General features: G+C 38.2%; 1 protein-coding gene across 1 annotated transcript in view; it reads left to right on the plus strand.

Moving 5' to 3' along the window:
- The window catches only part of LOC109261218 (vomeronasal type-1 receptor 90-like), a 106,209-nt gene that overhangs the window by 48,331 nt on the left and 37,874 nt on the right, over nucleotides 1-20,004 (plus strand).

Raw genomic sequence — 20,004 nt, forward strand, 5'->3', positions numbered from 1 at the left:
CATATTTTCACCATAGTAAGTTCAGCGTCCCTCAGGTGGTTCTGAATGTCACTGATATTCATGATCATTACCAGTACACTTTCTGCATGAGTGAATCCCTGTTCAACATAGTGCTCAGGTTGTTCTTCTCAATAGCACATCGGCTAGTCATATTTGGTTGAACTTGAGTCAAAATACCTTAAGTCACAAGAAGTGGATAAAGTATGGAAATTTGGGGGGGAGCTGTGGAAATTGTTCTATAAGCCTTTCATCTTTAGTGGACTGGATGTGCCTTAGAGAAATTCAAGCCTCTATTCTTTTCTTTTAGTTATATATTTACAGGAAGTTATTGTTATTAAAATAGTATAGATAACTGATATTATGATTGAAACTGATCTATATATCAAAAAACAATGTGAAAAGGCAACTTACTGAATGTGAGAAAATAGTTACAAATTATTTGGTTGAGGTTTACCCTTTAAAGTATATACCTCAATAACAAAGAAAAAAATTTTCATTAAAATATGGGCAGATTGAGGCACCTGGGTGGCTCAGTCGTTTGAGTATCCAACTTTAGATTTTGGCTCAGGTCATGATCCAGTGTTGTGGGAACAAGAACTGCATCAGGCTCCAGGGTAAGTGTGGAGCATGCTTGGGATTATCTATCTTTCTTCCTCTGCCCCTCTCCCCTGCTTGCATGCTGTCTCTCTAAAAATGAAATAATCTTAGAAAAACTAAAATAAGATATGGGCAGATAATCTGAATAGATATCTATAAAAAGAAGACCTGCAGATGGCAAAAGAGGTAAATGACAACAAGGTAAACCTCACGAATCATCAAATAAATGCAAATGAAAATGAGGAGTTATTACCTCATACCTATTAGAATGGCTATTATCAAAAACCAAGAAATTAGAAAAGAGTTGGCATGTACACAGCCAACACACACAGCACACAGCAAATGAAAACTGAATGAGTTTGTGACCACTGCAAGGCATAATAGGAGTATTTGAGTTAACAAAAGAGACAGGAGTGACAATGACAAGAAAGTATCAGAGAAAAACTGCAGCAACAATAACAAAACACGTGATGAAATGACACTATCTAAACATATCTATCAATAATTAGTTTGAATGAAAGTGGATTTAATGCTCCAGTCAAAAGGTAAAGAGTCTAAGAATGGATAAGGAAACAAGATCCGCTTACAAGTGACCTAGAAAGGTGTATTTTATTCCTAAATTCACCTGCATATTGAAAGTCAGGGGTGGAGAAATGTGAATCATGTAAATGGATGTCAAAAGAAACCTGGAGTATCAAAGCTTACATAGACAAACTAGACATTAAAACAAAGACTGTAACAAGAGATGAAGAATGAGGGTTACTGGGGGGAGGGGTTGTGGGAAGGGGATGGGCTAAATGGGTAAGGGGCATTAAGGGATCTACTCCTGAAATCATTGTTTCACTATATGCTAACCAATTTGGATATAAATTTTAAAAAATAAAAAATAAAATTAAAAAGAATAAAAAAAGAATGGCAGTAGAAAATAATAAAAGTATCAATGCAAGAAGAAGACAAAGGAATTGTAAATGTTTACGCAACCAACATGGTACCACACAAATATATCAAATTATTAATAGCAAACATAAAGAAACTAATCCATTGAACTACAATAAGCTTAGGGGATTTAAACCCCACTTTCTTCAATGGAAAGATCATCTAAACAGAGTATCAAAAAGGAAACAATGGATTTGAATGGTACGCCGGTTAATAGATATATTCAGAACATTTCATCCTAAAACAGAATGATACGCATTCTTATAAAGGGCACACAGGGAACATTCTTCAGAATACATTACATACTAGGTGACAAAACATGCCTGAACAAATACAAAAGATTGAAATCCTACTATGCATATTTTCTGACCGCAACACTATGAAACTAGAAGTCAATCACTAGAAAATAATTCTCAAGTCCACAAATCCATGGAGTTTAAGCAACATGCTACTAAACAATAGTGAGTAAACCAGGAAATCAAAGTAGAAATTTTAGAAATGAATGGAAGCAAATGAAAAAGAAAATACAATGGTACAAACCTTTGGTATCCAAGAAGAATGGGCATAAGATAGAAGTATATAGCAATACATATCTACCTCAAGAAGCTAGAAAAAGGTCAAATAAACAACCCAACTTTACACCTAAAGGAGCTAGAAGGCAAACAACAAATGAATCCAGCCAAAAGAAGGAATATAGAGGAGAGCAGAAATACTTAATATAAGAAGTAAAAAAACAAACAAACAATTAAAAAAAAGAGAGCAGATCAATGAAATCTGGAGCTAGTTTTGTTGAAAAAAAATAATACTGATAAAATTCTAGTCATAATATCACAAAGAAAATAGAAATAACCCAAATAAAAAAAAAACCCACAAATGAGAGAGGATTAATAACAGCCAACACCACAAAACCGCCACCAATTATAAAGTGGTCATCTCCAGGAGTGGGGGCATGGCATAAGTGTACAATTTAAATGAATTTTAAATAAATAATTTACGATGATATTATAAGAAAAATTATGAGAAACAATCCCTGGGTGATTGTGATGTGCAGACTGGCTCAGTCAATACTGTGCTTTATGACTCATAACATCGTTCTGATGGTGGACAGTGTCTACACGGCTCTGAGAAAGTGTAAGTGAACTACAGGGAGATGACCTTGATATCAACTTGCCTGTCCCCATGAGCACTTTCGCACACACTGACTTCTCGAACCCCAGGTCAGTTGATCAAATCAGCTCTATTCTGTTAGAAACAATAAGAGAAGCAATATGTCTGCACACAGATATTTATGCATAAAGCATTTCTGTCCTGAGATGTCCCAGCCAGGTTGTTCCTAAACTTGAGTTTGGACCCTGATGCTATGGCTTCAAACTCAGGCCATAGCAACAGGTGTATCTACACTTCAGTGTCTTTTCTCATGCAGGCCTTTGAAGAGCTAATGTCACAAGAATACCAGGTAACCAGAGAGGAGGGAGGCCAGGGGCACTGGATCATTCCCTGCCTCTGCTTGAGGAGGTGCAGTAAGCAATGAGTGGGGTGAGGGGCCATGATGGTCGGTTCTGTTCTGACAAAGGAAGCACTGCAGACTTGCGGGGACACATGTGGGATTCAAATTGTGTGCTTTAGATTCAGAGGTCTCGACAGAGTAAGGCAGTGTGTGAGAGAGGAGGAAACAGATACACCTTGGCAATTGTAGGGTGTGCATGAGCATGAAGGAAGTAGTCACTCTCAAGAGGTACAGCTAAGATTCCATGATGAATTGGGCACTGGGTTTAGAAGGGATTTCGAGGTCAAGGTTCCAGTCTCAAACCCTCCTTGGAAATGGTCCCTCTTAGTTGCAGGGATGTGGGGTGGAAGCTCAAGTGAGGTGCAGAACCAGTGAGGTGGGGCCCACTTGTGGCTCCACCTGAGATTCAAGGGAAGTTCCTAGTCCAGTTGGTTCTCAGGTCAGCTCAAGACACTGTTCTCCTAGCCACTGGGCACAATTGATGGGAGCCATGAGGAAACTAGCTGTGGGGGTGGAACACGAATTTCAGGAGGATATAGGAAGTGGAGGAGTCTGTCTTTAAGATGGATGGTGTCTGAGCTGACATGAGAGCTGCTGCTTTTAAGAGCCTGTGGGGAGGCTGGTGGAGTCCAGGTCACTTAGATGTAAGGGGGATGTGTGTTACTTATGTGATCCCTACACTTGGAACATCCTGTGCATGGCTGCTCAGACCCTGCTCATCACACCCTGGGTTTCCAGAAACATCAGACTCCTGGTTGAGCTGAGACCACGGAGATTTTCTCACCCCCTGAATCCCCATTCCTTCATGTGTAGAATGTGGACAACTTGGGTGGGAGGTGATTGTATGAATAAGAGCCAGGAGAGGGCAAGTTTGTGGAGGGATCCACAGAGCACAGGAGAGATGGTGTCCAATGGATGGAGGAAAAGTGGAAGGTCCACTTTGATCCTGGCTCTTTCTTCCTAACGGGAAAATTTCAACTCTGAGAGGAAAGCAGCCTGGGTTCTGTTTCTATCCGACACCTGGCCTACCCACATGTCTACCCACAATACACAGACACTGTATACAACTGTCATGACTCTTATGTGTTGATGATCTTCAGAAAGGGATTCTTCTGTGTCTTTCATGCTATTTCATGTGGTTCCTTACATATCTCATCAATATCAACTTTGGTACTAGGCCTTGTTAGATTCAGTTGAATTATGAATAGAAAATGCCTAGTAATCACCAGTGTTCTGAAGCCCATTGTTCACAATGGACAATTGGTAATGTTAAGATACTCAACAAAATGGCTCTTTCATTTCAATCTGCAGTCATTCAGATAAAAGGAGTTTACAACCATTTCCAAAATTTTGTTATAAGGGTTCCAATGCCTACATTCCCATATAATTCAAATAACTGGTATCGTGTAAAGACATGCCAGCTTCTTTGCATATAATCCTATGTTGTTGTCAATGCTAGGTACCCGTAGATTGACATTTATGTAAACCACGATGAGGTTTTCCACCAAGGTCACCTATTTTATTTGCACCTCCTTTCTTCTATTTAAACCTACCCCAGGAAAACAGTGTTTGCAGTTTTTGTTTGCTTTCTTTGTTTGTTTGTATGTTTTCATAGACGTCAGCCAAATATATTCAATAGACATGTTACAATAATGTTTATGTTACCAAAGACTTTCTTCCAAGACTGAAGAAAAGGTGATACAATTTCACTCTGGATTTCAATTTAGCGTTCTTTGATTTTGAACACTATAATTCTGGTGTGTGTGTGTGTGTGTGTGAGCAGCCTTGAGAAAACAGAAATGCCCTTCATTTTTTCTATGTTGGGAACACTTTGAAGTTTATGTAGCTAAGAGTGAGGATATTTAATGATAACAGCACTGGAAGGACTGGGTTTACACTGCAGTGATCCAAGCACTTGTCCATCTGAAACACTCTGTGCTCACGTACGTACAGGGAGGGGAGTTCTCATCCACTCACTGCCTCCCACTCTGATTCCATATATTTCAGATGCAGCCATGACAAAGGGAACCCTGAAGCGTGCTGTAGTCCAAAAATACACCACCCCACTGTGAGGACTTTAGTATAAACATGTTAAAATGGATTGAAAATCAGTGCTCCACTTAATCAGATGTGTCTAAATATCCTCTCTGTGGATGCCTTTTCCTTCCCTTTCTTTGTAACTTTACCCTATATGTGTGTTACTAGCTGATCAAAGCATCTGACACAGGTGGTGTCATAAAAACATTAAATTGTTTTTTTTAACGTCTATTTATTTTTGAGACAGAGAGAGACAGAGCATGAACAGGGGAGGGGCAGAGAGAGAGAGAGACACACAGAATCTGAAACAGGCTCCAGGCTTTGAGCTGTCCGCACAGAGCCCGATGCGGGGCTTGAACTCACGGAACGTGAGATCGTCACCTGAGGTGAAGTTGGACGCTTAACCGACCAAGCCACCCAGGCGCCCCTAAATTATGTTTTTACCAAAGAACCAGTTGTATCTAAAAAAGAAAACCTTCTCATTTCTTTGTTTATGGTGGTCAATAACAAGCCAAAAAGATCATTTTGGAAATTATTATTGTTAATTATGATAAATTACTGAATTCTTGCTGAAAGCCACAAATTGATATTTTGTACCTGCCTGCTTGTTTTTGCAGACTTGAACTTATACATAAGACACCTCCAAGAAGGTAAAGTCAATTGTAAAGTCACAAATTACACTCTTCAATTGCCAGCTACTTTTAATTAGAATCCAAAATTATTTATTTATTTGAGGTAGAGAGATAGAGCAGGGGAGCGACAGAAAGAGGGAAGGAGCAAGAGAATCCAAGCAGGATCCACACTGTCAGAGCAGATCCCGATATGGGGCTCAAACACAGGAAATGTGAGATCATGACCTGAGCCAAAAGAAAGAGCTAGGCGCTTAACTGACTAAGCAACCAAGGCGCCCCTTGCAGTGCATATTTTCAGTACTGAGAGCAGTAAATTGGGCATTTAGACACACGTGTCACAAGTTTTGTGTCGGACTTCCCACTTGATGTGTTCTGTGTTTTAGTGTGTGTAATGATGTAGTGTTAGTGCACATTAGTGTATATTGCAGCATGTGTGCTTACGTCTGCTGTTGTGTGTGCTAATGTGTCCTGGGTGTGCCAGTGAGCCTACAGCCAGTGCTAGTGTGGAAACTTGTGTATACTAGCATGTGTACTTGTGCCTGCTAGTGTGTGTGATAGTATGCGTCCCAGGTGTGACAGTGAGTGTACAACTACTGCTTGTGTGTGCTCAGGTGTATACTAGCATGTGTACTTGCATATGATAGTGTGTGTGCTCATAGGTGTACTCGTGTGAACTAATATTTGGGAACTAGTATGTGTACTAGTGTGTGTTAGTGTGTATGAGATGTGCTAATGTATGCTAGTATGTACTAGTGTGTATACTAGTCGATGCCAGTGTGTTCACTAGTGTGCACTAGTACTAGCATATGTACTAATGTGTAATATGATTGCAAGTCTGTGTGCTAGCATTCATGCTAGGTTGAGTATAACATGTGTGCTATGGTGTATTAATGTGTAGTAGCATTTACTGAACATACTGCTATGTGTACTGACATACACCAGTTGTATACTATTGTGTACTAGTGCATGTACTAGGAGTGTACTTGTATTTGTCCTAATATGAGTACTAGCTTGTATGCTTTTGTGTGCTAGTGAGTAGTAGAGTGTGCTAGACATGCTAATGTGATCTAATATGTATAATGTGTAGTAAATTACACCAATGTTTATACTAGCGTGTGCCAGTTTGTGTGTGCTAGTGTGTGCTCATGGACACTCATTAGAATAAAGGAGGATTGCACCACAAATACCATCATGGCAGCATCCCAGGCGGATGTCCAGGGCACATATGATGTCATAGAAGACCAGCCAATCAGAATTCCCCCAACCTGGGGCTCTCAGGTGGGCAATGATTCTTGGGAGTGAGGACAGAGGTTGAAGCAGGAGACCCTCCACCCCAGGGTTCCCATGGTCACAGGCTCAGGACTCTTCCCACAACAGGGATGCTGGCATAGTACTTTGGTTCTACCACTTGAATCCCTCCCTCCCACCTCCCTGCATGGATCCTGCCACCTGAGTTTGCAGTTACCTGCTTCAGGTATATTCCTTTTTAGGGAATGCCCATAACTTGTTCTCTGAATTAGTTTTACTTGAAATACCTGGGATTGAATCTTTGCCCTACCATTTGCTGTCTTAGGAAAATTTCTTAATTTCAGTAAGCCTGAGTTTCATTCTCTATAAAATGACATCATGTGCATATCTTGTTAGGGTTGTATTTGGTTTAAATGAGATCATGCATATGAAACTGTGTGCACAGTGTCTATCCTTACAATGTGCCCAGTCAGGATCACCATTATTATTACCTTTAATGTCACTAAGTATTCATGTTCTCACAGTGTATCTTCTTACACATTACATAGTAGTTTTGTTTGTTTGTTTTTGAGATATAATTGGTATATAACAGTATTAGGCACACAACATAATGATTTGATATTTGTATATAGTGTGAAAATATCAACAGAACATGTACTTAATATTCGTCACCATGTGTATTTACATTTTTTTCTTCTAGTGAAAATCAACTCTCTTAATATCTTTCAAATAGAAAAGATCATTACCTATAGTCACCATGCTGCACGTTAGTTATATGCCAAGAATTTGTGTGTCTTGTAACTGGAAGTTTCTACTTTTGGCCCACTTTCACCCATTTTACCCACCTTCTGACCCCACTTCAGGAACTACCAATCTCTTCTTTGTATCTAAGAGTTTTATTGTTTGTTTTTTTTTTTTTAATTCCACGTATAAATGATCATGTATATTTGTTTCTGACTTACTTCAGTTAGCACACTGCACTCAAGGTCAATCCATGTTGACACAAATGGCCAGATTTAATCATTTTTATGGCTAAATAGTACTCCACTGTGTATGTGTGTGTGTGTGTGTGTGATGTTTCCTGTACCCACACATCCATCTATGGTCATATAGGCTGTTTCCAGATGTTGGCTATTGTAAATAATGCCACAGCGATTGTGGGTGTGGGTATATATTTTAGGATTAGTGTTTTTTGTTTCCTTCAGATTAATACCCAGAAGTGAATTTCTGGAATATATGGTAGTTTCAGTTTTAATTTTTGAGGAAACACCATGCTGTTATCCAGAGGGACTGTACCCAGTTACATTTCCACTAACTGTGCACAGGATTCCCTACTCTCCACAGTATGCCAACGCTTGTTAGCTCTTGTCTTTTTACTGAAAGCCATTGGGATAGGTGTGAGGTGATAGCGCTTTGTGATTTTGATTATGATTTTCCTACTGGTCAGCACTTTCCATGGTTTCATTGGAGGAATGGTTGTTTTGCTATTGAGTTGTAGAAATTATTTTATTTTTATATTTTGGATACTAGACCCTTTTTCAGATTACAATTTGACAGTATTTTACCAATTCGTTAGGTTGCCTTTTCATTTTTGTTGATGGCTTCTTTTGATGTGCAGAACTCTTTAGTCTTATGTAGTCCCACTTGTTTATTTTTACATTTATTTACTTGTGGTGTGAAATCCCTCCAAAAAATTCATCACAAAGACTGATGCCATGATGCTTACCACTTACATTCTCTTCTAGCAGTTTTATGGTTTCATGTCTTATGTTTCACTCTTTAACATTTTGAAGAGACTTTTGGTTGTGGTTGAAGATAGGGGTCTAGGTTCATGTTTCTGCATGTGGCTTTCTATTCTCCCAGCACCATTAATTTGAAGAGACTGTCATTTCACCATTGTGTGTCCTTGGCTTCTTTGTTGTAAATTCATAAACTCTATGGGATCATTTCTGTTCTCTCCATTCTGTTCCATTGATCCATGTGTTTATTTTTATGCCAGTACCTTGCTGTTTTGTGTACTATCTCTGTAATTGGAGCTGCTTTTGTGATTTTTATAGGAGTTATTTTATGAGAATAAGGTGAAATTTAGTAAGTGGCACAAGGGCAGGTTGTCTCCTTAGTAAATCCTTTGGCTCACAAATGGGAGATAGTCTCACGGAAGAAGAGCCATTCCTGTGTACAAAGAGTCACTTCTAACTGAAGCCACCTTTCCCACATCCTAAATCCTGATCATGTGGGTTTTATGCTGTGTATAAAAACACATTTGAGCATGAATACAGTTTAAAAATGAATGTGTGGTTCAGGCAGAATGGGAAAAAAGCATTTTCTGGTGGAGTGTACATTCATAAAGTTTGGGATAACTGATTTAAAGCACAGAGTGATCTGTTCTGTCTGGGAGGAGGATGGGGTACATTTGGTGTGTGCTAAGCCATAAAGAAAAGGGGTGAATGGGATTTAGAGTGGAATCTAGCTTTGAGGTGAGGTGGCGCTCACTCATGAGTGTTTGATGAAAGATTGGCCCTGTAAAGTCATGGCCAAAGCTACCACCAGGGCCCTAATGCTTAAAAACCTTTAATGGCTATGTGTTGTTCTGAGATAAGGTCAGAAGTTGGTCTCCTAGGCTCTCTGTGTTCCACTCTGTGCTCCAGACCCAATCCCTCCTCCTCTGGCCAATGAGAGTTGTTTTTTTTTTCCCTTTGGGCTACCAAGCACCTCCCCCAACTCATGTATCACTCCCACTGTAGACATGTCCCTGGTGCCCTTTGTAGCACTTACCAGTTAAACAGGCTCCATGAAGGCAGAGACCAAATGTGCCGCCCCTGCTCCTAATGTATCTATACTCTTAATACAATGGTAGCAGATAGCAAGTGTGTGATGCGTGTTTGCCCAACAGAGAAGGAGCCAGTTGTGTGTCAGGCTCTGTCTTTGATACTGACAATACAGAGAAAATAGTGTCTGTCTTCTAGGAGCTCCTGACAGAACAGTGGAAGAAACAGATAGCTGACAGGCAGTTGCTGTGCTGTGGAATAAGTGTTCTGATAGGAGAAAACCCAGGGTATTCTCAGAACACACATGGACCTGGCTGTCAAAGACAACTTCCCAGAGAACAGGAAACTCTAAAAGGCATTTGGACATAGCCAGAGGAAAGGGAGGGGAAAGATGTTACCTGTAGACTCCCTCTGCTGGTGGGTAATCATCCACCCAGGCTTTTCTAAAGAGGTACCTTCATGGCCACATTCTCATTTCTTGTCTCCTTACCTGTGGTCTCTTTAAGCCTCTATTCTACTCCCTCCAATGGCTTATGGCATCTGCTTGAAAGCTTTTCATTTCTATTAGTTCACTGTCCCCTGTGGTCTCTGGTCTCTAATAATAATAAAATATATAGGCCAAAGAAAAAGGTGGTGCATCCATACAATTGGGTAGAGTTCCACAATGAAAAGAGATAATATCTCACATGGCACGTATGAACCTCATAAGTACATCATATTAAATGAAATAAACCATATAGAAAAGACCATATAATGTATAATTTCCCTGACAAAAGTTATACATTAAAATAATCCTTCAAAAAAGAATGTAGGTTTGTCCAGTGATGTAGGTCAAAATATTCTAAGTTTATAATCTTGCTTCTATGAGTCACTACACATTTCAAAAGCATTGAATTGTGTTTTTAATATCTGTGATTATATTTAAATTATGGATTAATAAATCTAATAAAATGAATCTATAAATACATTTAAAGCATTGAACTTTTTGTGTTATGCTATTTTTTAGATTCAGTTTATTTTGAAATGAATTCTTAACATTAAACAGATCCTATGTTAAGAGGATTGTACACACAATGTATTATTGTTGAATATAAGTAGAATGTTGTACAGCAGCTTTCTAGAACTTAGTATCTTGCTTAAATAAAATTTTGTGTTTACATGCTCCTGGTATCATGTATGAAATAATTCCCAAGGATAAAATCAAGAAGTTTTTCCTCTATGTTATTTTTCTAGTAGATTTACATTTTTAGGGGTTTCATGTAAATCTTAATCAGCATATAGTTGTGTTTCTGTATAGTATAAGGAAATAGTGGGATTTAATTCATTTACATGCCATTATTAAGTTTTTAAAAATATATTTGTTGTGGAGATTTAGCTTGGCCATGATATGCTCTTTAACCTACTGTCAAAGATCAATTGTCTCTATATGTGTGCATTAATTTCAGAATCCTCTTTGGTCTATCGTGTATGTCTATATGCCAGTGATACACTTTAGCCTGTAATATATATATTGAAAAGAGGAAGTATTATTCCCCCAGTTTGTTTCTCTTTGTTCAAGACTGATTTTCATTTTGATTGTAATTTATGCTTCCAAAAAACTTTTCAGTGTATATTTTTATGTCTGTAAAAAACAGTCATTGGGATATTGATAGGGGCTCTGCTGAATGTGTAATTTAGTGTTAGTATGGACATTTTGACGTTATTGATTCATCCAATTTATAAACCCAGAATATATTTCTAACTATTTCTGTCTTTTTCATATTTTGCAATGTTTTACACTTTTCAGGGTACATACAATTATTTTCCTCCCTGAATAGGCATATTCACAATTATTTTACTCTTGTTGATGCTGTTGAAAATGGGATTGTTTTTGTGATCTACTTTTCAGATATTTCATAGGTAGTATAAAGGTTTTAATGTGTTGACCTTGAATCCAGAAATATTACTAAGTTTGTTTATTGATTCTAATTGTGGTTATAAGCCAGTTGCAAACAAATATTTTAAAATTTCCTTTCAGACTTGGATGTCTTTTATTTTTTTGATACAACTAATTTTACTAGCAATAACCATATGATATTGAATAGGAGGAATGAGAATGGGGAATTTTTTTCCTTATTAAAATTTTACAGGAAAAATAAAACTTCAGTTTTTCACCACTGAGCAGGAGTAAGATGTAAGTTTAGTTACATGGCATGTATTGTGTTGTGATAACTTACTCCTCTAAATTATTTGTTGAAAATTTTTATCATGAAAGGGTGCTGAAGTTTGTCAAATGTTTTGTCTGCATCCATTGACATAGTCCTGTAATCTTAATCCATATTTTTTAAGGTTATTTATTTATTTTGAGAGATAGCAACAAAATGAGTGGGTGGAGGGGCAGAAAGAGGGGACAGAGAGACAATCCCAACCAGATTCCACACTGCCACCACAGAACGAGATCCTGGGCTCAAATTCATGAAGCTGGGATATCATAACCTAAGCTGGTATCCAGAGACAGTGGCTTAACCAAAAAAGCCATCCAGGTCACCCCTCCATAATTTCCTAATGTGGCTTATCACACTGACTGATTTATATATGTTGTGTATTAGGAATATATTCTGCTGAAAATTACATATGAGTATTTTTATGTGATGTTTGATTTCTCTTTCCTCTATTTTGTTAAGAATTTCTGCAATCAGGGGCTCCTGGATTGCTTAGTTGGTTAAGCATCTGACTTCAGCTCAGGTCATGATCTCAGGGTTCGTGGGTTTGAGCCCTATATATGGCTCTGTGCTGACAGCTCAGAGCCTGGAGCCTTCTTCAGATTCTGTGTCTCTCTTTCTCTATGACACTTCCCAAGTTGTGTTCTCTCTCTCTCTCAAAATAAATTAAGAAAAAGAATATATGCATCTATGTTCATCAGGGTATTGGCAGGTAGCTTTCCTATTTTGTAGTGTAATTTTCATGCTTTGGTATCAGTGTAATAAGGCTACATAAAATGAGCTCAGAATAGTTTCCTCTTTATCATTTTGGAAGAGTTGAGAAAGAGTCAATGTTAAGTGCTGCAGGGAATATGGCTGGAGTAGCAAAAGATGAGTCTGCAAACAAAATGCTGCTAAGTGAAGGTCCTCATACTGGAGTCAGAATGAGGCCCCAACTCCAGAATGGAGTTCCTCTTTATGAGGACAATTGCTAAAGACCACGTGCATAAATTCAGCTAAGCAAGTGTGTTAATCAGTCTAGCGGTTTAGCTTTTCAAGGTTGAATTTTGAGTTAATTGGTTTCTATAACACTAGGAAGGGTCAGGTGTGAAGGAGGATCTGGCCTTGGAGGATGTTAATGTCTCTAGGCATTCCTTAGGAGCCACAACCAAGTTCAGCTAAGTAAACATGTCCTGAGGCCTTGCACCTTCTCCAGCCCTTCCCTTTTGAAGTCTTTTCCTTTGATGCTTCTCTCCTGCATCTCCCACAATTAAGTATTTTTAAAATTATTTAATAGAATTATCCTGGAATATATCCAGTTCTGGGTTGGTTTATTATTGGGTTGTTCAAACTTTCAACTTCCTTGCAATTCAATATTGGTAGATTTTGTGTTTATAGGAATTATTTTCTTTATCTAAGTTGTATAAATTTTTGACATAACATTTATAATAATCTCTTATTATATCTCTCCTTCCTTACCTTCCTCCTTCCATTTATCCTTTTTTTCACTCTCTGTCTCAGTCCGGGAAAACAAAACAAAACAAAACTGAATCTGCTTATATTTCCAAGAACAAAAACATATATCTTAACTTGATTGATTTTACTTTTTAAATTTGTTGTTCTCTATTTGATTTATTTCTGATATACACCATGTTAATTCCTTCTGCCAACTTAGAGCTCAGTTTCCCCTTTTGCAAATGTTGTGAGATGCAGGTATCTTGTTTATTGAAATGATTTTTTAATGTAGGCATTTTCCATCTTTACTACTTTTTTCATGTTGCATCCCATAGGCTTCAGTATGCTGTGTTTTAACTTTTTTTTTCGTGGTCTGGAGACAAATTTTGTTGTTTTGTTTTAACCTCATGCTTGTTCGACAGTGTGCTGCTTAATTTTCATATAATTTTGAATTTTCTCTTTTCCTTAAGTTATTGATATCATTTTACATTTCGTTTTTCTCAGAAAAGATCCTTGGTATAACCCCATTTCTTTAAATCACTTCATATTTGCTTTGTGACCTAGCATGTGATCCAATTTAGACAATGATGTATTTAAGTGTGCTTGATAAGAAGATGTATTTTGTTGTTGTTGGGTAGAATGTTCTGTATAGGATTGATTCACACATTTGGTTTATACCTTTTTCAAGTATGATTTTTAAAAAGATTATTATATATATTCTCTCTGGATGAGATACCAATTATCACAAGTGGGTTCTTGAAGTCTACTATTATATATGATGTTGCTGTCTATTTCTCCCTGAAGCTGTATCAATATTGGCTTTAAATATTCAGATGTTGGGGACATATGTACTTATAACTGTTGTATCATGCTATTGACTCAAACCTTTAATCATTATGTAATGAACTTGTTTTCTCTTGTGGCAAATATTGACTTCATGTGTATTTTAAGCATAACTGACTCCCCCTGTTTTTTACTACCCCTGTTGTCAATATTTGCATAAAATATCTATTTCTGTACCTTCACTTTCAGATTTATGTGTTTATAAATCAAAGATGTTTCCTGCAAATAATGTATGTTTTAGTTTGTTTTTGTTTATTTTTCATTGAACAATCTATATGTCTGCATTGATTGGCATAATTCTCCATTTACATTTAAAGAAACTACTCAAATGTAAGAACTTATTATTTCCATTTTATTAACAATTTTCTTTATATTTTGTAGTTCTCTTATTCCTAACTATGTTCCTCCTGTCTTTCTTAGTGGTTTGATCATCTTTGGTGATACGATTTGATTCTTTTCTCTTTAACCTTTGCGTATCTACTATTACTGTGTTGAAACATGATAGAAAACTATTATAGACATAAATGTCTCTTTAAACAAGTAACAAGGTAACATCAATGTCATTAAAATGCTGTGCACTACTACTATTATTTTCTTGTTCCTTGAGATAGGAGTGGATTATAACGTATTTTCTTCTTAGGACTAACTTTGCTGCATCTCAAAGGAAAACGAAAAAAGTAAGGGAAAGGAATGGAAAGGAAAGGAACAGAATGGAATGGAAAGGAAAGGGAAGGAAGGGAACGGAAGGGAAGGGAAGGGAAGGAAAGGGAAGGGAAGGGAAGGGAAGGGAAGGGAAGGGAAGGGGAAGGGAAGGGGAAGGGAAGGGAAGGGAAGGGAAAGGAAAGGAAAGGAAAGGAAAGGAAAGGAAAGGAAAGGAAGGAAGGGAAGGGAAGGGAACGGAAGGGAGCAGAAGGGAAGGGAACGGAAAGGAAAGGAAAGGAAAGGATAGGAAGTGAAAGAAAGGGAAAGGAAAGGAACAGAAAGTAAAGGAAAGGAAAAAGGGAAAAGAAAGTAAAATAAATAAAAGGAAACAAAAAAAAAGAAAAAGAAAGAAAAGAAAAGAAAAGAAAAGAAAAGAAAAGAACAGAAAAAAAATGCTGGTGCTATTTCCACCACACTAGAGCTGATAATTTGGAGCACTCTGTGATCAGTAGACTTGGTGTGTCCATGGCAGGGAGGGCTGTGCTGGTTCTCTGTGGGAAATGTCTGCTGGCAGAACTGTCCTGGTGAAGACGCCCCGCAGGGAGTGGGGGGTGGTTGATGAGTAGAGGGTGGCTGATATGAGCAGCCCCAGCCTCCACTAGGGGTGTTGCATTGCTCTCCAAATTCTGACCTTGCAAGTGGGCAGTGGGCAAAGAGGAAAGATGGCATCTCCCTGTTTTTCTGTCCCAGGTGGGAGATCTCACACGCGCTGTTGTTGAGGGAGCCCTAACAGAAAAGCAATCTCCTCTTCTGTGCCTCAGGCTTCCATCATATCTCTGCCCTCAACTCATCTCTGCCTCGACATTGACATGCCCAGCATCACAGCTCTCCTGTGTTTTATCTCTGGTGCATAGCTGGTATTAAAAACTCCAAATCTTACAGGACTCAGCAAGCTATGGACCCAATCCCCTCCTCTGGAGGAGAGCCTCTCAGCACTACACCTGGTGCCCTTCTGTGCCGGAAAAACAATCGCATCCCCGAACAAAGGCCTGGAGTTTATGGTGAACCACAGAGAAATCTGTGACCAGGTTATGCACCCAATGTGTGGGACTCTGTCTTTGTTGTTGAACAGTTGCTCAAAGGTACCAGAGGGTCTTTTGTTCTTAAGAAGCTATATAGCCTCTTCCAAACGTACTCCGGGAAGGGGAATATTCTCAGCCAGTATGAACCAGGATTTCCCCATGCCATGCTTTTTGCTCTGGGTCTCTGCCCCATCCCCAGTAGCGTCACATCCCACCAGGTTTGACTCTGGAAAGTGACACGCGCTTACAAAAGCTCATAATTGGAGCTCCACTGTTTGCAAAAATTTGCAATAGGAAATTCCTCCAGATTCCCCAGTTAAATGATTTGGGAGGAGTCCTTTTCTTATGTGAACCCAATACAGTACTCTCTCTCCCCCTCTTTCTTTCTCCTTTCTACAAAGAGTTCTCTTCCCTCTCTGACACTGAGGCTTTCTCTCCCTCAATTTATGTCTCCACACAGAATACCTGCCACTTCTCTCCCTCAGATTATGTATAATGTTTTCTTAATTCTCAGATCGATTTCCTAGATGTTCAAAATGATTTGTAGTTGATGTAACTGTGTACTATGTACAAGGGAGAAGGCAAGTCCAGGGACCGTACTAATCTGCCATTTTAAATACTTTTGATATTTAATATCTTATGAGTTTATATTTGTGTATGTGGCCAAAGAAAGTGGTCCATTCTTGGGGCATCTGGGTGGCTCAGTTGGTTAAGCATCTGGCTTCAGCTCAGGTCATGATCTTGCAGTACGTGAGTTCAAGCCCTAGGTCAGGCCCTCTGTTGCCAGTTGAGAGCCTGGAGACTGCTTCCAATTCCGTGTGCTCCTCTCTCTATGACTCTTCCCCACTTACACTCTCTCTCCAATGCATAAACATTAAAAAATTATATATATATATGTGTGTGTGTGTGTGTGTATATCTCACACACACACACACACACACACATACACACACCCCAAAGTAATTACAAGCTTAAAAGAGGAAGGCATATAATTACAGTATTCTAAATTAGTTCAAACAACTTCTCTTTTAAAGATAAAAGTACTGGGGTGCCTGGGTCTCTCAGTCGGTTGGGTGTCTGAATTTGGCTCAGGTCATAATCTCACGATTCATGGGAATGAGCCTCGCATCGGGCTCTGTGTTGACCGTACAGAGCCTGAAGCCTGATATGGATGCTGTTTCTTCCTCTCGCAGCCCATCCCCTGCTCACTCTCTGTCTCTCTCTCAAAAATAAACACTATTTTTTTAAGATTAAAGATGTTTTACTAAAAGCATATAATAGTGACATTGTGAAAAATAAGTAAAATAATAAAAAGACAAGTGTAATTCCAATTCAAATAAAACACAACAAATTTTGAAAGGTGTTTTCAAAAATCTATAAATTTATTGTCTCATAAGATTTACAAAAATTGTCTTTTTTCTCTGAAACATCTACTGTATTTGTTATGACTAAGAGTTTGAATATGTGAATTAGATTCCTTTAACATCTTATTGAAATCACTTTCCTTATCTCACCCTCCTCTTGAGTTTTGAACATTCAAATTTAATAAAACTGAGAAATACATACTTACTTGACTGTCATTGCAGTGCATTCATATATATAAGCAGAGGCCTATTTAAGACAGTTTTAAGGCGGGATTCAGTAGCTCATCTCCATAATTATCATGTCATCTATAGAAGCTAAACAAGACCTGGTGTTTGGATGGTTAGACATAGGAGCCACCAAAAGAAAAACTGAACTTATTTTTGGACTATAACAAAGGAGAAGCATCTGGGTTCCAAACTTTCTCATGGGTGAATTTGTTTTCCTATGTCACCTTGCCCTGGTAGGTTATATTGTCTCAGTTCTTGTCAACAAAATTTTAAACAATAACTCTTACTCCAGATGAATAGAATAGTGTGTCACATTTCCTTAATGCACCCCATAGGTTCAAGTACTTTCTAGTGGTCTGCACACATGTTTCCCATTTGTCTCTATTTTCAGATGACAGTTAAGAACTGTCTTCTCATCCAGACCTCAAGGTACAGTTGTATAGGCTGATAATGCAGGTTTGGAAAAAAAAGACACCATTTACTAATGTAATGATGCTTATGCTACCACCATAACATATGAACACTAAGTAAGACATTAAGTAAACATGTAAAAACCTATGTCATTCTTAGAGAGATAATTAAAAGAGGGCAACATACATAAAAAAGAGAGAATGAAGTATAAGGCAGGTAAAACAGTTGAGAAGACAGGACTAAGGAAGTTCTCGATAGGAAGGAGACTTTGGAGGGAACAACCTGAAGAAGTAAGGGCATGAGTTTTGTGGGAATCTGGAAGAAAAATTGCAGGCAGGTGGAAAAGGTGCAAATACCTGCAGTGTCAATTGCACGTGGAATGGAGAAGTAATTTTAAGTCCTCACGTGTAGTGTAGTACAGAATGCTCATGAAATAAGCATCAGCTGAAGAAAAGATCAGAGCCCTTAGGGACTTGCAGGTAGAAAAAAAGGATGAAATATTTACTATGAGATTAGAAGCCAGTGGAGGGTCTTGACCAAAATAATGACATATGCAACCTGACATTGTGACAGTGTCACTGTGGCTGCTGGGTTGAAAGATCAGAATGCAGAGTGGGGTGGAATCCGGAAGTTCAGTAAAAGATGTTTGTGAAAGAGTCAAATTTCCATTCCTCGCAGATAACATAGAAAAGTTAAAAGACTCCACCAAAAAACTGCTAGTGCTGATACATGAATTCAGCAAAGTGGCAGGATATAAAATCAATGTATAGAAATCAGTTGAATTTCTATATACCAATGGTGGAGCAACAGAAAGAAATATCAAGGAATCAATACTATTTACAATGGCACCAAAACCCGTAAAATACCTAGGAATAAACCTAAGCAAAGAGTTAAAAGATCTGTATGCTAAACAGTATAGAAAGCTTATGAAATAAATTGAAGAAGACACAAAAAACGGGAAAACATCCCATGATTATGGATTGGAACAAGGAATATTGTTCAAATGTAGATACTACCCAAAGCAATCTACACATTCAGTGAAATTCCTATCAAAATAACACCAGCATTCTTCACAGAGCTAGAGCAACAGTTCTAAAATTTGTGTGGAGACACAAAAGACCCTGAATTTCCAAAGTAATATTTAAAAAGAAAACCAAGCCTGGACGCATCACAATCCTGACCTTTAACCTATATAACAAAGCTGTAATAATAACGACAGTATGATATTGGCACAAAAACACACACATAGATCAATGGAATAGATTAGAGAACCCAGAAATTGACACACACACATATATAGCCAGTGAATCTTCAACAAAGCAGGAAAGATCATGCAATGGAAAAAATATATACTTTCTTTATCAAATGGTGCTGGGTGAACTGGAAAGCAACATGCTGTACAATGAAGCTGGACTACCTTCTTACACCATAACCAAAAATACCTTCAGAATGGAGGAAGACCTAAATGTGAGACAGGAAACCTTCAAAATCCTATAGGAGAAAACAGGCAGCAACGTCTTTCACCTAGGCCACAGAAACTAGTTAACTGACATGTCTCCAGAGGCCAGAGAAATTAAAGCAAAAGTGAACAATTGGGGCCTCATCAAGTTAAAAACCTCGGCACAAAAAATTTAAAAAATCAGCAAAATTAGAATGCAACTGATAGAATGGGAGAAGATATTTGAAAATGACATATCTGATAAAGGGTTGGTATCCAAAATCCATAAAGAGCCTACAAAACTCAACACACACACATAATACTACTACTACTAATAATCCAGTGCAGAAATGGGCAGAAGTCATGTATATACACTTCCAAGGAAGACATCATATGGCTTACAAACACATTAAAAGATGTTCAACAACACTCATCATCAGGAAAATATTAATCAAAACCATGATGAGATACCATGTCACACCTCTCAGAATGGCTAAAATTAACAATTCAGACATTAACAGATGTGGGCAAGGACGTGGAGAAAGGGCAACTATCTTGCACTGTTGGTGTGAATGCAAACCGGTGTAACCATTATGGAAAACAGGGTGGGAGTTCCTCAAAAAATAAAAAATAGTA

This window comes from Panthera pardus, unplaced genomic scaffold (assembly GCF_024362965.1).
Source record: "Panthera pardus isolate Hobbes unplaced genomic scaffold, ASM2436296v1 HiC_scaffold_21, whole genome shotgun sequence".
Lineage (NCBI taxonomy): Eukaryota > Metazoa > Chordata > Mammalia > Carnivora > Felidae > Panthera > Panthera pardus.